Source organism: Macaca fascicularis, chromosome 4 (genome assembly GCF_037993035.2).
Source record: "Macaca fascicularis isolate 582-1 chromosome 4, T2T-MFA8v1.1".
NCBI lineage: Eukaryota > Metazoa > Chordata > Mammalia > Primates > Cercopithecidae > Macaca > Macaca fascicularis.
The window spans coordinates 21,802,981-21,822,546 of record NC_088378.1 but is presented as its reverse complement, the minus strand read 5'-3'; the positions used below and the strand labels follow the sequence as shown (position 1 = coordinate 21,822,546).

Here is a 19,566-nt window from a genome sequence, read left to right as displayed (position 1 = left end):
TTCATTTAAAAAACAATACAAACTTAATTTTCAGTGTGATATTTAGGGAACTTGAATATCCCCAAACGACAGACTATTCAGGACCCAACTGATTGGTTACTTTCCCTGATAAATAGTAAAGGTATGCTTAGTTTACAAACAGGTTTATGTAGTAAGTTTACAAGCTTGTTAACTATAGGAGGCATGTGCCGGGGAATTTTTCTCATACTCGGGACTTTTTAGTAACAATGATGAACTTATTTTAAACTTCTCAGCATGAAGAGAAGGGTGGGTCATATATTGATGCTGTGAGAACCATTGGCCCAATACTATGTCATGATTACTTTCTGACATGGTAAGATTAAATACCACTTCTTTTTGTCCAGGCAACAATATGCTTTAAACTCCTCAGAATCTTCAGCAGGGGGTTAGTATATACCTCAACCCAGGAGGCTCTGGGGTAGTTAAGTATTTAATCTAAAAATTTACCCACCTATTAAGCCTTACAGGTGCTATGGTGCTGCATGGCCTTGTCTGCCTGCCCCCCCACTCCTTCCGCTTGCCTCTTTCTCTTCCAGAGTGCACTTAGTACCCACAAAAGAGAAAAATAAGTACCATTAAGTGCAGGGGCCACGGCATTTCTTGGAAAAGCCTGCAAATGCCTACCAATATGCCACGCGCAGAGTGAGCATCTAATTATAGTTCAAACCAGGACATACTTAAGAGGGAAAAGGAACCCTAACAGGCAGGGTGGCCAGGACAGGAGTAAACTATACTGCCCAAACAAAGCAGAGTTCATGGTGTGTGATCACCTGAGCATGAACACAGTGTTGCTGCTAATAATGATGATGATAATCATGCTCTCGTAAGAATATGTGCCCAGTGTATTTCTGCATTTTACATTTGTTACTGATCCTGTGACGACTGTGGAGTTGCTGTTTATGTTACTCCTGTCTCACACTCATTTGGTTTAGCTTTAGTTAAGAAACATTTTCTGTCTGATGTAACGAAGTGTCATCCTCAGTCACAGCCCCAAGGGGCTGTTTCTGTTACTTATTTTCTGGTGACTGCTTTGTCACCAGCTTTCAATTTCACTTGCCAGAGCAACTTGTAAATATAACACCATCTGAGAATGTCAAGGCTTTTCTGTTTCTGTTTTCTGGAATACATCTATTTCTAGAAATCTATCTATAACCACCAGCATTTCAGTCTATTTTTTTAGCAGCCACTTGTGCTGCTGTCGACGTGGAGTTTTTGATGAACGGTGGCTTCATTTGGGTTTGCAGTTGCACATGACTGGGGACTGCCGACATTCAGGAAACATGAATCTGAGTCTGTGGAGCCTTTGTACCACCTCACAAAGGAAGCATCTCCATCTTCAATATTTCTATTTGGTAAGAAACTTTTCTCAGTCTTTGTAGTTACAAATAAATAAAACTTAACACCAGGATTATGTGGTTATGTTACTATCTAGTAACGTAGTGATTATGCACCTCAGGTTTTTATGCTTAAACTTGGGTTCTAGATTTATTAAAATCTACTCAGCCAGAATCTGCATCTCCATTTTTGTAATTTTTGTCCCATTACCACATTTTGTCCCATTACCACATCGCCTCAGTTTCCAGTCTAGTAAAATGAGACTTGAGTCATATTATTCTTCTTTAATTTTAATGAAGCAGAGCACTGAGACAATCATTTGTGGGGCGATTCTGACCAAGGAAATGCATTAAAATTTCAACTTCCACAAACATAGACATGCAGATCAAAACCAAAATTCCTTCTATTCACTTCCTGGAACTTCTCAAAAGATTTGACCATGTCTTTTGCTCTTCTTTCACCTTAGAGAAGGATTCTCAGATCATCTGCAGCAAATAAAAAGCTGGGTGAAAGTTTAGTGACACGTCCCAGAGGTTTACTTTTCTGGGCCTATTATTGTTCACTGGCTTTGTAATTTCCTTTGGTGTGGAAGAAAGAGCATATACACAAAGTTGGCAGAGTTCTAGCTCTGAGGCATTGTCAGACTCATAGGAAGGAATAATCATAATCAAATTCCTTAGACAACTCAGCTCACACTTAGTGAATGCATATTATAGACTCTGCTAAGAACTTTACATAAGTTATCTCGGACTATAGACTCAATCCTATGAATTAAGCATTATTGTTATCCCTATTTTAAAGATGAAGAAATTGAAATTTAGAAGCCTTAAGTAAATTGCTCAAGGATATACTGCTAGTAAGGGGTAGGGCCAGCATTAGGCAAAGAAGCAACTTGGCTCTATACAGTCTGTAATACTACTCTCTGTACTCTTATGTATTCCCCACTATAATAGGAACAAATGTAATGTGCTGTAGAAGAAATAATAAACAACATGAATATGCTGAGAAAAAACTTTAAGTAATACTCTAGTTAGGAAGAAAAATGATCTAGGCAACATAAATTTAGGGAAAATAAGACTTCGTTTGGTTTTAGGATAGGATGCCTGCTGGGCACACCAACAATGGACAATTGCGAGAAAAATAGCACATAACTCAGAAAAATAGGAGTTTGTTTAGTTTTAGAATATGATGAGGAAAATGGTCCTATTGGTTTTTGAAAAGTTATGCTAGGAAACTGTGCAAGAAAATATTTTATCGATTTATTTACTAAGTCAGAAAATATTTATTGAATATCTACTATGTACCAAGAACTGTTTTACATGCTTAAGATACAGGGTGAAAAGTCAAAGTCTCTGCCCTAATAGAACTTAATTTCTACAGAAGTAGACAGATCATATATAAGTAAGCAAATAAAAACAAAATTTAGATAGTAACTATTGAGAACTGTGACGAGTTTGGGATTGTCACCCTGCTTGCAAGCTAACAAGTTAGACTGTCACTGTTTCATGGATACTGGCAGAAAATGTAAAATTTTATATTCAGGTAGGAGAGGAGAATCAGCCTTCCATCAAAGGGGCTTTCTTACTTGTCTTTTCTCAGAAAGATCCATTTTAGCACACAATGCACAAGAAAGTTGAGGAACAGCCGGGCGCGGTGACTCAAGCCTGTAATCCCAGCACTTTGGGAGGCCGAGACGGGCGGATCACGAGGTCAGAAGATCGAGACCATCCTGGCTAACACAGTGAAACCCCGTCTCTACTAAAAAATACAAAAAACCAGCCGGGCGAGGTGGCGGGCGCCTGTAGTCCCAGCTACTCGGGAGGCTGAGGCAGGAGAATGGCTTGAACCCGGGAGGCGGAGCTTGCAGTGAGCTGAGATCCGGCCACTGCACTCCAGCCTGGGCAACAAAGCGAGACTCCGCCTCAAAAAAAAAAAAAAAAAAAAAAAAAAGAAAAGAAAGTTGAGGAACAAAAATAGATGTTCTTAGACCCTTCCATGCCTTCATACCCCATGGAAACTGTGCATAATCCCAGGGGCACACATACCCAGTTTGCTCTAAATGAATTAGTTCGTTGTTTTTCAGAATCCAAATAAATCCCTTTGAGAAATGGATGGAAGCTCTGGACCATCTCCCACAGAAAATTGCATATACATGTACTCATAATGTTTCATGTAATTTTAGAGAATACAGACCACCCTGAATCCCATGCATTGAACTCAATTAAGAAACCCTGGCCAGATCCAACAACATAATTTGAAGGTGAGGGAATCAGACACAGAGAAGTTAACCGATTCAAAACAGCATAAGCTAGGTAGCTGGAGAGAATATATGCAGAGCCCTTGGCCCAGGAGAGTCATTTTTAAAAAGGCTCCTTTCCTCCTGCCCCTCTCAGAATTATAGGTCTAGTTGTTTTTTTTGTTTTTGTTTTTGTTTTTTTCCAGAAGTAGGATGATAATCTGAATCTCCTGAATTTCTATTAAATAACAGTTATTTTAAAAATAGACAGTTCATTTAACTTATCCAAATACACCAAATATCCATGTTTGTAACCACATCTTTAATTCATTTGCTTTTTGACATAATATAAAAAGAGGCTTTTTCCATGTGTCCTAAATATTGAAACTTGCATTCTAACGAAAATTTTTTTAAATTGTATTTTAAACTATTAATAATGATATACATTTATGGGATACAAAGTAATGCTATGATTTATGAACAAAATATGGAATAATTAGCTCAAGCAAATTAACATATTAATCACCTCAAATACTTATTTTTGTGGTGAGAACATTTGAAATTTACTCTTAGCAATTGTGAATTGTATAATATGCTATTGTTAACTATATTTACCATGCTGTGTAATCTGTGTAATAGAACTCAAAAAAAAAGTATTCTGCCTGTCTAACTGAGATTTTATATTTTTTAACCATCTTATATGGTTTGACTGTGTCTCCACCCAAATATCATCTTGAGCTATAGCTCCCATAATCCCCACATGTCATGAGAGGGACCCAGTGGGAGGTAATTGAATCATAGGGGCAGGTTTTTTCTGTGCTGTTCTCATGATGCAGAATGAGTCTCATGAGATCCGATGGTTTCATAAAGGGAAGTTCCCCTGTACCCACTCTCTTGACTGCTGTCATGCAGGATGTGCCTTTGCTCCTTCACCTTCCACTATAATTGTGAGGCCTCCCCAGCCGTGTGGAACTGTGAGTCCATTAAACCTCTTCTACTTTATAAATTACCCAGTCTCTGGTATTTCTTCATATAAGCAAATGAAGTATGAAAATGGACTAATATAGTAAATTGGTACCAGAAGTGGGGTACTGCTATTAAGATAACCAAAAATGTGGAAGCGACTTTGAAACTGGGCAACAGGCAGAGGTTGGAACACTTTGGAGGGCTCAGAAGAAGACAGGAAAATGTGGGAAACTTTGGAGATTCTTGTTGAATGATTTTGACCAAAATGCTAATAGTAATATGGACAAGGAAGCCCAGGCTGAGGAGGTCTTAGATGCAGTTGAGAGCTTACTGGGAACTGGAGCAAAGGTGATGCTTGCTATGCTTTAGCAAAGAGATAGGTGGCATTTTGCCTCTTCCCTACAGATCTGTGGAACTTTGAACTTGAGAGAAGGGATTTAGGGCATCTGGTGGAAGAAATCTCCAAGCAGCAAAGCATTCAAGAGATGACTTGAGTGATCTACAAAGCATTTAGCTTTATTCATTCACAAAGACATGATTTGAAATTGGAACTTATGTTTAAAAGGGAAGCATATCATCAAAGTTCAGAAACTGCAGCCTGACAATGCGATAAAAAAGAAAAACTCATTTTCTGAGAAGAAAGTCAAGCCGCTACAGAAATTTGCATAAGTAATGAGAAAACAAATATTAATCGCCAAGACACAAGGGAAAATGTCTTCGGGGCATGTCAGAGACCTTTACAGCAGCCCCTCCCATCACAGGCCCAGAGGCTAGGAGGAAAAATGGTTTCATGGGCCCAGAGCCTTGCTGCTTTGTGCAGTCTAGGGACTTGATGCTCTGCATCCCAGCTGTGGCTAAAATGGGCCAACGTATAGCTCAGGCCATTGCTTCAGAAGGTGTAAGTCCCAAGTCTTGGCAGCTTACACGTGGTATTAGGCCTGCAGGTGCACAGAAATCAAGAATTGAGGTTTGGCAACCTCCACCTAGATTTCAGAGGATGTATGGAAATGCCTGAATGTCCAGGCAGAGTTGTGCTGCAAGGGCAAAGCCCTCATGGAAGATCTCTGCTAGGGCAGTGAGGAAGGAAAATGTGAGGTGGGAGTCCCCACACAGAGTCTCTAGTAGGGCACTGTAAGAAGAGGAACACCATCCTTCAGACCCCAGAATGGTAGATCCACTGACAGCTTGCACTGTGCACCTGGAAAAGCCACAGGCACTCAATGTCATGCTGTGAAAGCAGCCAGGAGGGTGGTCTACCTGGCAAAACCACAGGGGTGGAGCTGCCCAAGAAAATGGGAACCCATCTGTTGCATCAGCATGACCTGGATGTGAGACATGGAGTCAAAAGAGATCATTTTGGAGCTTTAAGATTTGACTGCCCTGCTGGACTTTGGACTTGCATGGGTCCTGTAGCCCCTTTGTTTTGGCCAATTTCTCCCAGCTGGAATGGGTGAATTTACCTGATGCCTGTACCCCCATTGTATCTAGGAAGTAACTAACTTGCTTTTGATTTTACAGGCTCATAGGTGGAAGGACTTACCTTGTCTCAGATGAGACTTTTGACTGTGGACTTTTGAGTTGATGCTGAAATGAGTTAAGACTTTGGGAGACTGTTGAGAGGCATGATTGGTTTTGAAGTGTGAGGACATAAGATCTGAGAGGAGCCTGGGGCAGAATGATATGGTTTGGCTCTGTCCTCACCCAAATCTCGTGTTTTTTTTCTTTTATTTTCGTCGTCTTCTTCTTCTTCTTCTTTTTTTTTTTTTTTTTTGAGACAGAGTCTTGCTCTGTTGCCCAGGCTGGAGTGGAGTGGGATAATCTCAGCTTACTGCAAACTCTGCCTGCTGAATTCAAGTGATTCTCCTGCCTCAGCCTCCCCAGGAGCTGAGATTACAGGTGCCCACCAACATCCCCAGCTAATTTTTGTATTTTTAGTAGAGACGGAGTTTCATCATGTTTTTCAGGCTGGTCTCAAACTCCTGACCTCAAGTCATTGGCCCATCTCAGTTTTCCTTAGTGCTGGGATTACAGGTGTGAGCCACCATGCCCCAAACCTCATCTTGAATTGTAACTCCTATAATCCCCATGTGTTGTGGGAGGGACCTGGTGGGAGATAATTGAATGATGGGGATGGGGTTTTCCCATGCTGTTCTCATGAGAGTGAATAAGTCTCACAAGATCTGATGGTTTTATAAAGGGCATTTGCCCTGCACATGCTCTTTTTGCCTGCCACCATGTAAGACAGGCCTTTGCTCCTCCTTCGCCTTCTCTCACATGATAATGAGTCATGTGGAACTGTGAGTTTATTAAACTCTTTTTCTTTATAAATTACCCAGTCTCATATATGTCTTGATTAGCACTATGAGAATGGACTAATACAGTAAGTTGGTACCGGGTAGCAGGTGCTGCTGTGAAGATACCCCAAAACGTGAAAGCAACTTCAGAAATGGGTAACAGGCAGAGGTTGAAACAGTTTGGAGAGCTCATAAGAAGATAGGAAGACATGGGAAAGTTTGGAACTTTCTAGAGACTTGTTGAATGTCATTCCATTGTGTATATGTGCCACATTTCTTTATCCGTTCGTCTGTTGATGGACACTTAGGTTGATGTTATGACTTGGTTATTGTGAATAGTGATGCAGTGAATATGGGAATGCAGACATCTCTTTGACAAAATGATAATAAATCTGTTGTGTAAATATCCAGAAATGGGATTGCTGGATGAAAGGTAATTCTAATTTCAGTTTTTTGAGGAACTTCCTATATTAGGCCTTTCTTGTGCTGCCATAAAGAAATACTTGAGGATGGGTAATTTATAAGGAAAAGAAATTTAATTAGTTCACAGTTCTGCAGGATGTACAAGCATGCACCAGTATCTGCTTTGCTTCTGGTGAGGCCTCAAGAAGGCAAAGCAGGAGCAGGTGAATCACATGGCAAGAGCAGGAGAAAGAAAGAAAGGGAGAAGGTGCAACACACTTTTAAACAATGAGATCTCACATGAACTCAAAATGAGAGCTCAGTTATCACCAAGGGGTGCTGCTAAGCCATTCATGAGGGATCCATCCCCATGATACAACCACCCCCACTAGATCTCATCTCCAACAGTGAGAATCGCATTTCAACATGAGATTTGGAGTGAACAAACTACAAACCATGTAACTTCCATACTATATTTTTATTACTCACCACAATTTAGATTTAATTATTAGCAAAGTATCCAGTCATTTATACATGTATCACATTTCTTTTTTAAACTTTTCTTCTAGGTTCAGGGATACATGTGCATTGTGCATGTTTGTTATATAGGTAAACGGCGTGTCACAGGAATTTGAAACATAAAATTTCATCCACCCGGGTAATAAGTATTATACCAACAAGGCCCCAGTGTCTGTTGTTGTTCTAGTCTCCATGTATTCTCCTGGTTTAGCTCCCACTTATAAGTGAGAATAGACGGTATTTAGGTTTCTGTTTGTCTGTTAACTTGCTTAGGATAATGGCCTCCAGCTCCATCCAGGTTGCAACAAAAAACATAGTCACATTATTTTTTATGGCTGCATAGAATTCCATGGTGTGTATGTACAACATTTTCTTTATCCAGTCTACCATTGATGGGCATTTAAGTTGATTCCATGTCTTTGCTATTGTGAATAGTGGTGCAATGAACATAAGCATGCATGTGTCTTTATGGTAGAACAATTATATTTCTTTGGTTATACACCCAATAATGGAATTGCTGGGTTGAATGGTAGTTCTGCTTTATGTTTTCTGAAGAATCACCACACTGCTTTCCACAATGGCTTACCTAATTTACATTGACTAACAATGTATAAGCATTCTCTTCTCTCCACAACTATGCCAGCATCTATTATTTTTTGACATTTTAGTAATAGCTATTCTGACTGGTGTGAGATGGTGTCTCACTGTGGTTTTGACTTGCATTTCTTTAATGATTAGCGATGTTGAGCTTTTTTCTATGCTTGTTGGCTGCATGTATGTCTTCTTTCTAACTGTCAGTTCATGTCCTTTGCCCGCTTTTTAAGGGGGTTGTTTTTTTCTTGTAAATGTGTTTAAGTTCCTTACAGATTCTGGATATTAGAGTTTTCTCAGATGCATAGTTTGCATATATTTTCTCCCATTCTGTAGGTGGTCTGTTCTGTTGATAGTTTCTCTTGCTTGCTGTGCAGAAGCTTTTTAGTTTACTTAGATCCCACTTGTCAATTTTTGTTATGTCACAATTCCTTTTAGCATCTTTGTCATGAAATATTTACAAAGTCCTATGTCCAGAATGATGTTTCCTGGGTCAAATTCCAGACTTTTATAGTTTTATGTTTTACAATAAAGTATTTAATCCATCTTGAGTTGATTTTTTAATGCAATGTAAGTTAGGAGTCTAGATTCAATTCTCTTCATATGGCTAACCAATTATTCCAGCACCATTTATTGAATAAGGCGTCCTTTTTCCATTGCTTGTTTTGTCAAATTCTTTGAAAATCAGATGGTTGTAGGAGTGGCTCTGTATTCTATTCTGTTGGTCTATGTGTCTAATGTTGTACCAGTACCATGCTGTTTTGGTTACTGTAGCCCTATAGTATAGTTTGAAGTCAGGTAACATGATGCCTACAGCTCTGTTCTTTTTGCTTAGGATTGCCTTGACTATTTGGGCTCTTTTTTTGGTGCCACATGGATTTTAAAATAGTTTTTTCTAATTCTGTGAGGAATGTTAGTATTTGATAGGAATAGCATTGAGTCTATAAATTGCTTTGGGCAGTATGGTCATTTTAACAATATTTATTCTTCCTATTCATGATCATGGACTGTTTATCCATTTGTTTGTATCATCTCTGATTTCTTTGAGTAGTGTTTTACAATTCTTGTTGTAGAGATCTTTCACTTCCCTGGTTAGCTGTATTCCTAGGTATTTTATTCTTTCTGTGGCAATTGTGAATGGAGTTGGCTTCCTGATTTGGCTCTTGACTTGGATGTTGTTGGTGTATGGAAATGCTACTGATTTTTGTGTGTCTATGTTTTATCCTGAAACTGCTAAAATTTTTTATCAGATCAAGAAGCTATTGGGCAGAGATTATGGAGTTTTCTAGATGTAGAATCATGTCATCTGCAAACAGGGATAGCTTGATTTTCTGTCTTCATTTGGGAAGCTTTTATTTCTTTCTCTTGCCTGATTACTCTGGGAAGGACTTTCAATACTATGTCTTGTGCCAGTTTTCAAGGGGAATGTTTCTAGCTTTTGCCCATTCAGAATGATGTGGCTACGGGTTTGTCATAGATAGTTTTATTATTTTAAAGTATGTTCTTTCAAAGCCTAGTTTATTGAGGGTTTGAAACCTGAAGGGATGTTGAATTTTATTGAAAGCCTTTTCTGTATCTTTGAGAAAATCATGTGGTTTTATTCTTTAATTTTGTTTACGTAGTAAATCACATTTCAGTAGGAATGGCATCAACTCTTCTTCATACATCTGGTAGAATTTGGCTGTGAATCTTTCTGGTCCTGGGCTTTTCTTTTTTTTGGTTTGTAAAGTTTTTATTACTGATTCAGTTTCAGAATTTGTTATTGCTCTGTTCAAGGATGTTATTTCTTCCTGGGTCCATCTTGGGAGGCTGTTTGTGTCCAGAAATTTAACCATTTTTTCTAAATTTTGTATTTTGTGTGCATAGAAGTATTCATTGTAGTCTCTGATGGATTTTTTTGTATTTCTGTGGGGTAAGTGGTAATGTCCCCTTTGTCATTTCTAATTGTGTTTATTTGGATCTTCTCTCTTTTTTATTTGTTAGTCTAGCTAGCCATCTATCTGTCTTATTATTTTTTTCAAAGAACAAACTCCTGAATTCATTGATCTTTTGCATATTTTTTGTGTGCCTCAGCTTCCTTCCATTCAGCTCTGATTTTTGCTATTTCTTATCTTCTGCTAGCTTTGGGGTTGGTTTGCTCTTGCTTCCCTAATTCTTCTATTTGTGATGTCAGTTTGTTAATTTGAGATATTTCTAAATTTTTCACTGTTTTAATTTAATTTAATGTAACTTAATTTAGGAGAGCTAAGTAATTAAACATGAGGCCAAAGTACGTAAGAAAGTGGCAGTCTTTTATTGCAAATATGCACACACTCTCGGGCGAAGTTCTCTGGTCCTCGGGTGTGGGGGGCCAGGGAAGTCACGCTGGCGCTCTCGGGTGATGTTCTCCGGTCCACAAATGAGGGGGCCGAAGAAGTCACGCTGGCTCCTGCCAGTGGCAGACTTTTATGCATTGGTACTGGAAGGGGGAGGGCAGTGGGCAGGATAAGGGTGTGATAGGGGCGTCTCCGTAGGCGTGGCCGGGTAAGTTTTGATCTCTTCAGATCGACATCACCTGGCGCATGCTCGGTTGATCTGCATCTTCCCGGGGCGGGCTGCATTTTCCCGCGCGCGGGAAAGTTGGTGAGGAAGAACCCGGAAGCAACATGGATTATGCCTTCTTGTTCACCTTCCTCCATCTTGTCCTTTCTCCTTCCCCCAAACATTCACAAGGGTGTTTAGTGCTATAAAATTCCTTCTTAACACTCCCTTAGCTGCGTCCCAGAGATTCAGGTATGTTGTGTCTTTGGTCTCATCAGATTCAAAGAATTTCTTGATTTCTGCCTTAATTCCATTGTTTACCCAAAAGTCATTCTCCAGCAGGTTTTTACATTTCCATATAATTGTATGACTTTGTGAAAGAAAAATATCTGAAGGGGAACCCTAAATTATGGGGGAACAAGGCCTCTGAAGTGGGAAGAAAATGATCAGCAAATGGGGGAAAAAAAATACAAGATTCTTAATTTTAACTAGAAAAGGAGCTTTATTTACATAACAAGGCCACCTTTTGGCCAGCCATATCAAACTGAAAAAACAATGGCTATACATCTAAAATGGCATTTTGCCCTAGCTGAAATATGGTAATAAGATTTTAAAAAAATTTTTTAAGAAGCTCAATGATTAAAAGTTAGCTTAATTAAAAGGCTAACGTCCAAGATGTGTGTGTATGTATGCATGTATTCATGTTTGTATTTGAAAGGCCTTCTTCGTGTTTTTGTTTTTGCTGTTGTTTGTTTTTCTCTCCTAAGACCTAGTCTTTTTCTTGAGCAAAAGTTTTTTTTTCTTTTCCTTCTCAGTTGACTGAATTCTGTTTTCACCTGATTTTTTGAGTAAAATAGATATTGTAACAGAGGCTACTCTTGGATTTTTAAGGAAGAATGTAGTTTAATTTTATGTTTAATTTGGCTCAAAGTAAAATAAAAGCATTTCCCTCTAGCACCACCAGACTTTTTTCTCTCTGTACCTTATGATGTAAATTTTGCTATTTGATTTTCACCTGAGTTGTTTCCTTTAATGTGCAAATTTAAGGATATTTAGCTGACAGCTGCCTAGGGTTATAAAACAGGTTACAGGTTACCAAGAATCTAAGGGAAAAAAGAATTGAGGGTACATCTTTATAAATCTATAAAATGTACTTGTATTGGCATTTCTAATACATCCTTATATATATATTTAATTGTTGTGTACACAATGCCTCACTACTGAAAATACATAAAGGAGCTCTAATTAGTTGGCTTAAAGAAAAATAAAAGCACTTAAATAAGATACTAAAAAAGAAATAACGAGGCTGGGCGCGGTGGCTCAAGCCTGTAATCCCAGCACTTTGGGAGGCCAAGGCGGGTGGATCACGAGGTCAGGAGATCGAGACCATCCTGGCTAACACAGTAAAACTCCATCTCTACTAAAAATACAAAAAATTAGCTGGGCGTGGTGGCAGGCGCCTGTAGTCCCAGCTACTCAGGAGGCTGAGGCAGGAGAATGGCGTGAACCTGGGAGGTGGAGCTTGCAGTGAGCTGAGATCGTGCCACTGCACTCCAGTCTGGGAGACACAACGAGACTCCATCTCAAAAAAAAAAGAAAAAAGAAAAAAGAAATAACTAGTCAAATGTGTCAGGCCTCTGAGCCCAAGCCAAGCCATCCATCCCCTGGGACTTGCAAGTATAGGCCCAGATGGCCTGAAGTAACTGAAGAATCACAAAAGAAGTGCAAATGCCCTGCCTTGCCTTAACCAATGACATTCCACCACAAAAGAAGTGAAAATGGCCAGTCCTTGCCTTAAGCGATGACATTATTTTGTGAAATTCCTTTTCCTGGCTCATCCTGGTTCAAAATCTCTCCCACTGAGCACCCTGTGACCCTGACTCCTGCCCGCCAGAGAACAACCCCCCTTTGACTGTAATTTTCCTTTACCTACCCAAATCCTATAAAACGGCCCCACCCTTATCTCCCTTGGCTGACTCTCTTTTTGGACTCAGCCCGCCTGCACCCAGGTGAAATAAACAGCCATGTTGCTCACACAAAGCCTGTTTGGTGGTCTCTTCACACGGATGCACATGACATTTTGGTGCCATGACTCGGATCAGGGGACCTCCCTTGGGAGATCATCCCCTGTCCTCCTGCTCTTTGCTCCATGAGAAAGATCCACCTACCACCGCGGGTCCTCAGACCCACCAGCCCAAGGAACATCTCACCAATCTTAAATCGGGTTAGCGGCCTCTTTTTTACTCTTCTCCAACCTCTCTCACTATCCCTCAACCTCTTTCTCCTTTCAATCTTGGCACCACCCTTCAATCTCTCCCTTCTCTTAATTTCAATTCCTTTCATTTTCTGGTAGAGACAAAGGAGACACGTTTTATCCGCGGACCCAAAACGCCGGGGCGGGTCACAGACTGGGGAAGGCAGCCTTCCCTTGGTGTTTAATCATTGCAGGGACTCCTCTCTGATTACTCACCCACGCTCCAGGGGAGTCTGACCACGCTGCAGGGACGCCTGCCTTGGTCCTTCACCCTAAGCGGCAAGTCCCGCTTTTCTAGGGGAGGGGCAAGCACCCCAACCCCTACCCTCCCTGTCTCTACCCTGTCTCTGCTTTTCTGGGGGAGGGGCAAGCACCCCGACCCCTTCTCTCCCTGTTTCTACTCCTCTGCTTTTCTGGGGGAGGGGCAAGAACCCCAACCTCTTATTTTTGTGCCCTTATTTTTGCGCCCTGATCTCTTATTTTTGCATCCTGGCCTCTTATTTTTGTGCCCCAATACTTTATTTCTGCTCCCTGACCCCTTTCCTGCTTTTCTGGAGGGCAAGAACCCCCAAACTCCATCTCTCTGTGTCTCTACTCTCCCTTTTCTCTGGGCTTGCCTCCTTCACCATGGGCAACCTTCCACCCTCCATTCCTCCTTCTTCTCCGTAACCTGCGTTCTCAAGAACTTAAAACCTCTTCAACTCACACGTGATATAAAACCTAAATGCCTTATTTTCTTCTACAGTGCCCTTAACCCCAATACAAACTCGACAGTAGTTCCAAATAGCCAGAAAATGGCACTTTCGATTTTTCCATCCTACAAGATCTAAATAATTCTTGTCGTAAAATGGGCAAACAGTCTGAGGTGCCTGATGTCCAGGCATTCTTTTACACATTGGTCCCTCCCTAGTCTCTGTTCCCAATGCAACTTGTCCCAAATCTTCCTTCTTTCCCTCCCGCTTGTCCCCTCAGTCCCAACCCCAAGCGTCACTGAGTCTTTCTAACCTTCCTTTCTACAGACCCATCTGACCTCTCCCCTCCTCTCCAGGCCGAGCTAGGTCCCAATTTTTCCTCAGCCTCCGCTCCCCCACCCTATAGTCCTTTTATCACCTCCCCTCCTCACACCCAGCCCAAAACAGAATGATTTGCACTTGTGTTATTTTTAATAAATAAGACATTAATATGGGTTTAATGAAAATAGCTGCATCTTGAATTTAGTAAAATTACCATAACTTCTAATCCTGTGGCTTTAGGCAGTCTAGTCCACAGACAGTAAGAAGGTTTGTTTTGGGAAAGTACTGTTACCTTTGTTTCAAAGCTAAATTATAAACTAAGTTCCTCCCAAAATTAGTTCAGCCTATGCCCAGGAATGAACAAAGACAGTTTGCAGGTTAAGAGCAAGATGGAGTCAGTTAGGTCAACTTTTTTTCACTGTCACAGTTATAATTTTGCAATGGTGGCTTCATAACTTTAAATTGTGACTATTACTGTTTTCATAAATAATTTAGGTTAACGATTAAAATAAAATAATTAGGTAAATATAATGGGACAAATACTTGTAGACAAGCTGGTCATAATTTAGAATATAAAGTTATATTAAATTAAATAATACAGATTTCATTATTTGGGCATTTTCCAATAAACATATATTGTAGGAAAACATTCCTGCCTTAAAAATAAAAAGGTGTGTCCTTTTTTAAAAATAAAAAATGTGGGGCCGTGGTGGCTCATGCCTGTAATCCCAGCACTTTGTGGGGCTGAGATGGGCAGATCACAAGGTCAGGAGATCAAGACCATCCTGGCTAACACAGTGAAATCCCATCTCTACTAAAAATAGAAAAAATTAGCTGAGTGTGGTGGCAGGCGCCTGTAGTCCCAGCTACTCAGGAGGCTGAGGTAGGAAAATGGTGTGAACCCAGGAGGTGGAGCTTGCAGTGAGCCGAGATCATGCCATTGCACTCCAGCCTGGGCAACAGAGCAAGACTCCATCTCAAATAAATAAATAAAAACAAATAAAAATAAAAAAGTGTATCCTTTTTTAAAAACAAAAAAGTGAAAAAGTTTTGTCTAATTAGAAACTTTTTTGAAAATTATGTATAAAACAAGGTAAAAGGTACCAGGAAATTTAAAAAGATGTAAAGAAAGTTATAAAAATAAATGGTTTTCTTGAGGTAAAAAAACTTAAAGAGAATAATTTTATATAAGAACAAATGTTATATGATAAATTTGATTCTAAAATAAAATAACTGGTTGTTTAAAAAGGAGGGATGTTCAGGACAAACCAGAAAATAAAAGCATGTCAAGAATGATCAGTGTAAATCACAATAAAAGGATTTATATATTTTTAAAAAATCAAAAACTTTTATATAATAAGTTGTCATATTATTATTACATTTTGGTTTGCTTAGAAAAAAACTGAGATAAATTTTTTAAATTAAGGTCATTATATCCATGTATCTTCCTACACGTGCTTTTAAAGTCCTTGTAACATCGAGTTAGAGGGCTTTAACTCCTGGGTCTAAAAAGGACACTAAGTCCTGCTAAATCTTAAACACTGACAGCAATTAAGGCCTCATCTTTAGGCCCCACAGAAGATGCCAATCAAAATAAACTGCATTCCTGAGACACAGGGCAAGAAATTAAAGCTATTCAAGTCCTCAATGCCCAGGGACTATCAGGGAAGAGGTTGGCACATAAGACAGTAAGGGCTGATTTTGAAAAATAAAATAACTTCAGTTTCTCTATAAATTAACCATTAGTGTCAAAATCACACTGATGCAAAACCAGTACATGGACCCCTGTGTCAGATTAACAAGGTTTTCTTGAAGCATTAACCAACCTCTTAACAAAGGTTATAAAGATTATAAAAGGCTTATGGAAGTTATATTTTATAATCAAGATTAAGTTTTATAGATTCCTTACAAAATTTTATAAAACCAATATAATTGGCTTCATCCTGTTTTTTATTAGGGTTTCTTGTTTAGAAAATTAAGTCTCCTCTCTCAAAGAATGAGGGTTTTCAGCTTTTTATAAATCCTTGAATTATCACTTTGGTTAAATAAATTACTTTACAATGACCTGTAATCCTATTTTGTAATACCAGGTGCTTTAAATATTTTGATGGGAATTGCATTAAATCTGTAGATTGATTTGGGTAATATGAACATTTAAACAATATTAATTTTTCTAATTCATGAACACAGGATATCTTTCCATTTATTTGTGTATTTTATTTCTTTCATCAACATTTTCTAGTTTTTTGGTGTACTGGTCTTTCATCTCCTTGGCTAAATGTATGTATAAGTACTATTTTTTATAGCTATTATAAAAGGAAATTTGTTTATTTTGGGGGGAAATAGTTTATTCTTAGTATATAGAAACACTACTGATTTGTGTGTGTTAATTTTGTATCCTGCAACTTTACTGTATTTGTTTGATAGTTCTGTTTTTTGGTGGAGTCTTTAGGGTTTGTTACAAATAAGATCATCTCATCAGGAAACAGTGACAATTTCAATTCTTTTTTTCCTATTTGGATGCCCTTTATTTCTCCCTCTTGCCTAATTGCTCTGGCAAGGACTTCCAATACTATGTTGAATAAAAGCGTCAAGGCTGGACATCTTGTCTGGTTCCGGATCTCAGAGCAAGGGCTTTCAAATCTCACCACTGAGTATAATAATTGTTGTGAGCTTCACATATATGGCCTTTATTGTATTAAAATACATTCCTTCTATACCTACATTAGTGAGAGTTTTTATTATGAAAGGATATTGAATTTGTCAAATGTTTTTTCTGCATCTAATCAGATGATCATATGTTTTTGTCTTTCATTCTGTTAATATGATATATAACTTACTGATTTGCATAAATTGAACCATCCTTACATCACAAGGATAAATCCCACTTGATCATGGTGAATGATCCTTTCAATGTGTTTTTGAATTGGTTTGCTAGTATTTTGTTGAAGATTTTTATTACTATGTTCATCAAGGATATTAGCCTGTAATCTTTTCTTGTAATGTCCTTGCCCAACCTTGGTATCAGGACAATGCTGACCTTGTAAAAAGTTTAGAAGTATTTTTGCCTCTTCATTTTTTTGAAAAGTTTCAGAAGGATCAGTATTAGTTCTTTAAATGTTTGGTAGAATTCAGATTGGCAACCATCAGGTCTTAAGGTTTTTATTACAGCAGACTTTTTATTATTGATTGAATCTCAACACCCATTATTAGTCTTTTCAGATTGTCCATTTCTTCATGATGATTCAGTCTTGGTAGGCTGCATAGCAATGGCAAAAACTGCAATTACTTTTGTACCAACCTAAATATATGTGAAGAAATTTATCAATTTCTTCTAGTTTATCCAATCTGTTGTTGTATAGTTGGTCATAGTAGTCTCTAGTGATCCTTTGTATTTCTGTTATATTAGTTGCAATGACTCCTCTTCTGTTTGTGACTTTGAGTCATTTCTTTTTCTTATTCTAACTAAAGATTTGTGGATTTTATCATTTAAAATAACCAACTTAAGTTTTGTTGATCTTTTGTATGGTTTTTCTAGTCTTTATTTTATTTATTTTCTATTTTATTTTAATAATAAAAATCAGAGGGGGTTCCAAGATGGCCGAATAGGAACAGCTCCAGTCTGCAGCTCCGAGCATAAGCGATGCAGAAGACAGGTGATTTCTGCATTTCCAACTGAGGTACTCAGTTCATGTCACTGGGGCTTGTCGGATAGTGGGTGCAGGACAGTGGGTGCCACCCATGGAGTGTGAGCCAAAGCAGGGTGAGGCATCACCTAACCTGGGAAGCACAAGGGGTCAGGAAATTCCCTTTCCTAGCCAAGGGAAGCTGTGACAGACGGCACCTGGAAAACTGGGTCACTCCCACCCTAATACTGCGCTTTTCCAACAGTCTTAGCAAATGGCACACCAGGAGATTACATGTTGTGCCTGGCTCAGGGGGTCCAACGCCCATGGAGCCTCACTCATTGCTAATACAGCAGTCTGAGATCCAACTGTAAGGTGGCAGGGAGGCTGGGGGAGGGGTGCCCACAATGGCTGAGGCTTGAGTAGGTAAACAAAGCGGCCTGGAAGCTCGAACTGGGTGGAGCCCACCACAGCTCAAGGAGGCCTACCTGCCTCTGTAGACTCCACCTTTCGGGGCAGGGCATAGCTGAAGAAAAGGCAGGAGAAACTTCTGCAGACTTAAGTGTCTTTGACAGCTTTGAAGAGAGTAGTGGTTCTCCCAGCATGGAGTTTGAGATCTGAGAACAGACAGACTGCTTCCTCAGGTGGGTCTCTGATCCCTGAATAGCCTAACTGGGAGGCACCTCCCAGTACGGGCTGACTGTTACCTCGCATGGCCAGGTGTCCCTCTGAGACAAAGCTTCCAGAAAATGGTCAGGCAGCAACATTGGTTGTTCTGCAATATTTGCTGTTCTGCAACCTCCACTGGTGATACCCAGGCAAACAGGGTCTGGAGTGGACCTCCAGCAAACTCCAACAGACCTGCAGCTGAGGGTCCTGACTGTTAGAAGGAAAACTAACAAACAGAAAGGACATCCACACCAAAACCCCATCTGTATGTTATCATCATCAAAGACTAAATGTAGATAAAACCACAAAGATGGGGAGAAATCAGAGCAGAAAAGCTGACAATTCTAAAACTCAGAGCACCTCTTCTCCTCCAAAGGAACGCAGCTGCTTGCCAGCAATGGAACAAAGCTGGATGGAGAATGACTTTGATGAGTTGAGAGAAGAAGGCTTCAGACAATCAAACTTCTCCAAGCTAAAGGAGGATGTTCGAACCTATCGCAAAGAAGCTAAAAACCTTGAACAAAGATTAGACAAATGACTAGAATAACCAGTGCAGAGAAGAACTTAAATGACTTGACGGAGATGAAAACCATGGCACGAGAACTACGTGATACATGCACAAGCTTCAGTAGCCGATTCCATCAACTGGAAGAAAGGGTATCAGTGACTGAAGATCAAATGAATGAAATGAAGCCAGAAGAGAAGTGTAGAGAAAAAAAGAGTAAAAAGAAATGAATACAGCCTCCAAGAAATATGGGACTATGTGAAAAGACCAAATCTACATCTGATTGGTGTACCTGAAAGTGATGGGGAGAAGGGAACCAAGTTGGAAAACACTCTGCAGTATATTATCCAGGAGAACTTCCCCAACCAAGGAAGGCAGGCCAACATTCAAATTCAGGAAATACAGAGAACGCCACAAAGATACTCGTTGAGAAGAGCAACTCCAAGACACATAATTGTCAGATTCACCGAAGTTGAAATTAAGAAAAAATGTTAAGGGCAGCCAGAGAGAAAGGTCAGGTTACCCACAAAGGGAAGCCCATCAGACTAACAGCGGATCTCTTGGCAGAAACTCTACAAGCCAAAAGAGAGTGGGGGACAATATTCAACATTCTTA

The 19,566-nt window shown here is 39.6% G+C and overlaps 1 long non-coding RNA gene across 1 annotated transcript in view; it reads left to right on the top strand.

Annotated features, from left to right (window-relative positions):
• Nucleotides 1-1,264: 1,264 nt before the first annotated feature.
• Nucleotides 1,265-19,566, top strand: part of LOC135970394 (uncharacterized) — a 118,598-nt gene continuing 100,296 nt past the window's right edge. The window contains exon 1 of the long non-coding RNA XR_010586070.1: nucleotides 1,265-1,373. This is a non-coding gene — a long non-coding RNA (uncharacterized lncRNA). The remainder of the gene's footprint in view (nucleotides 1,374-19,566) is intronic.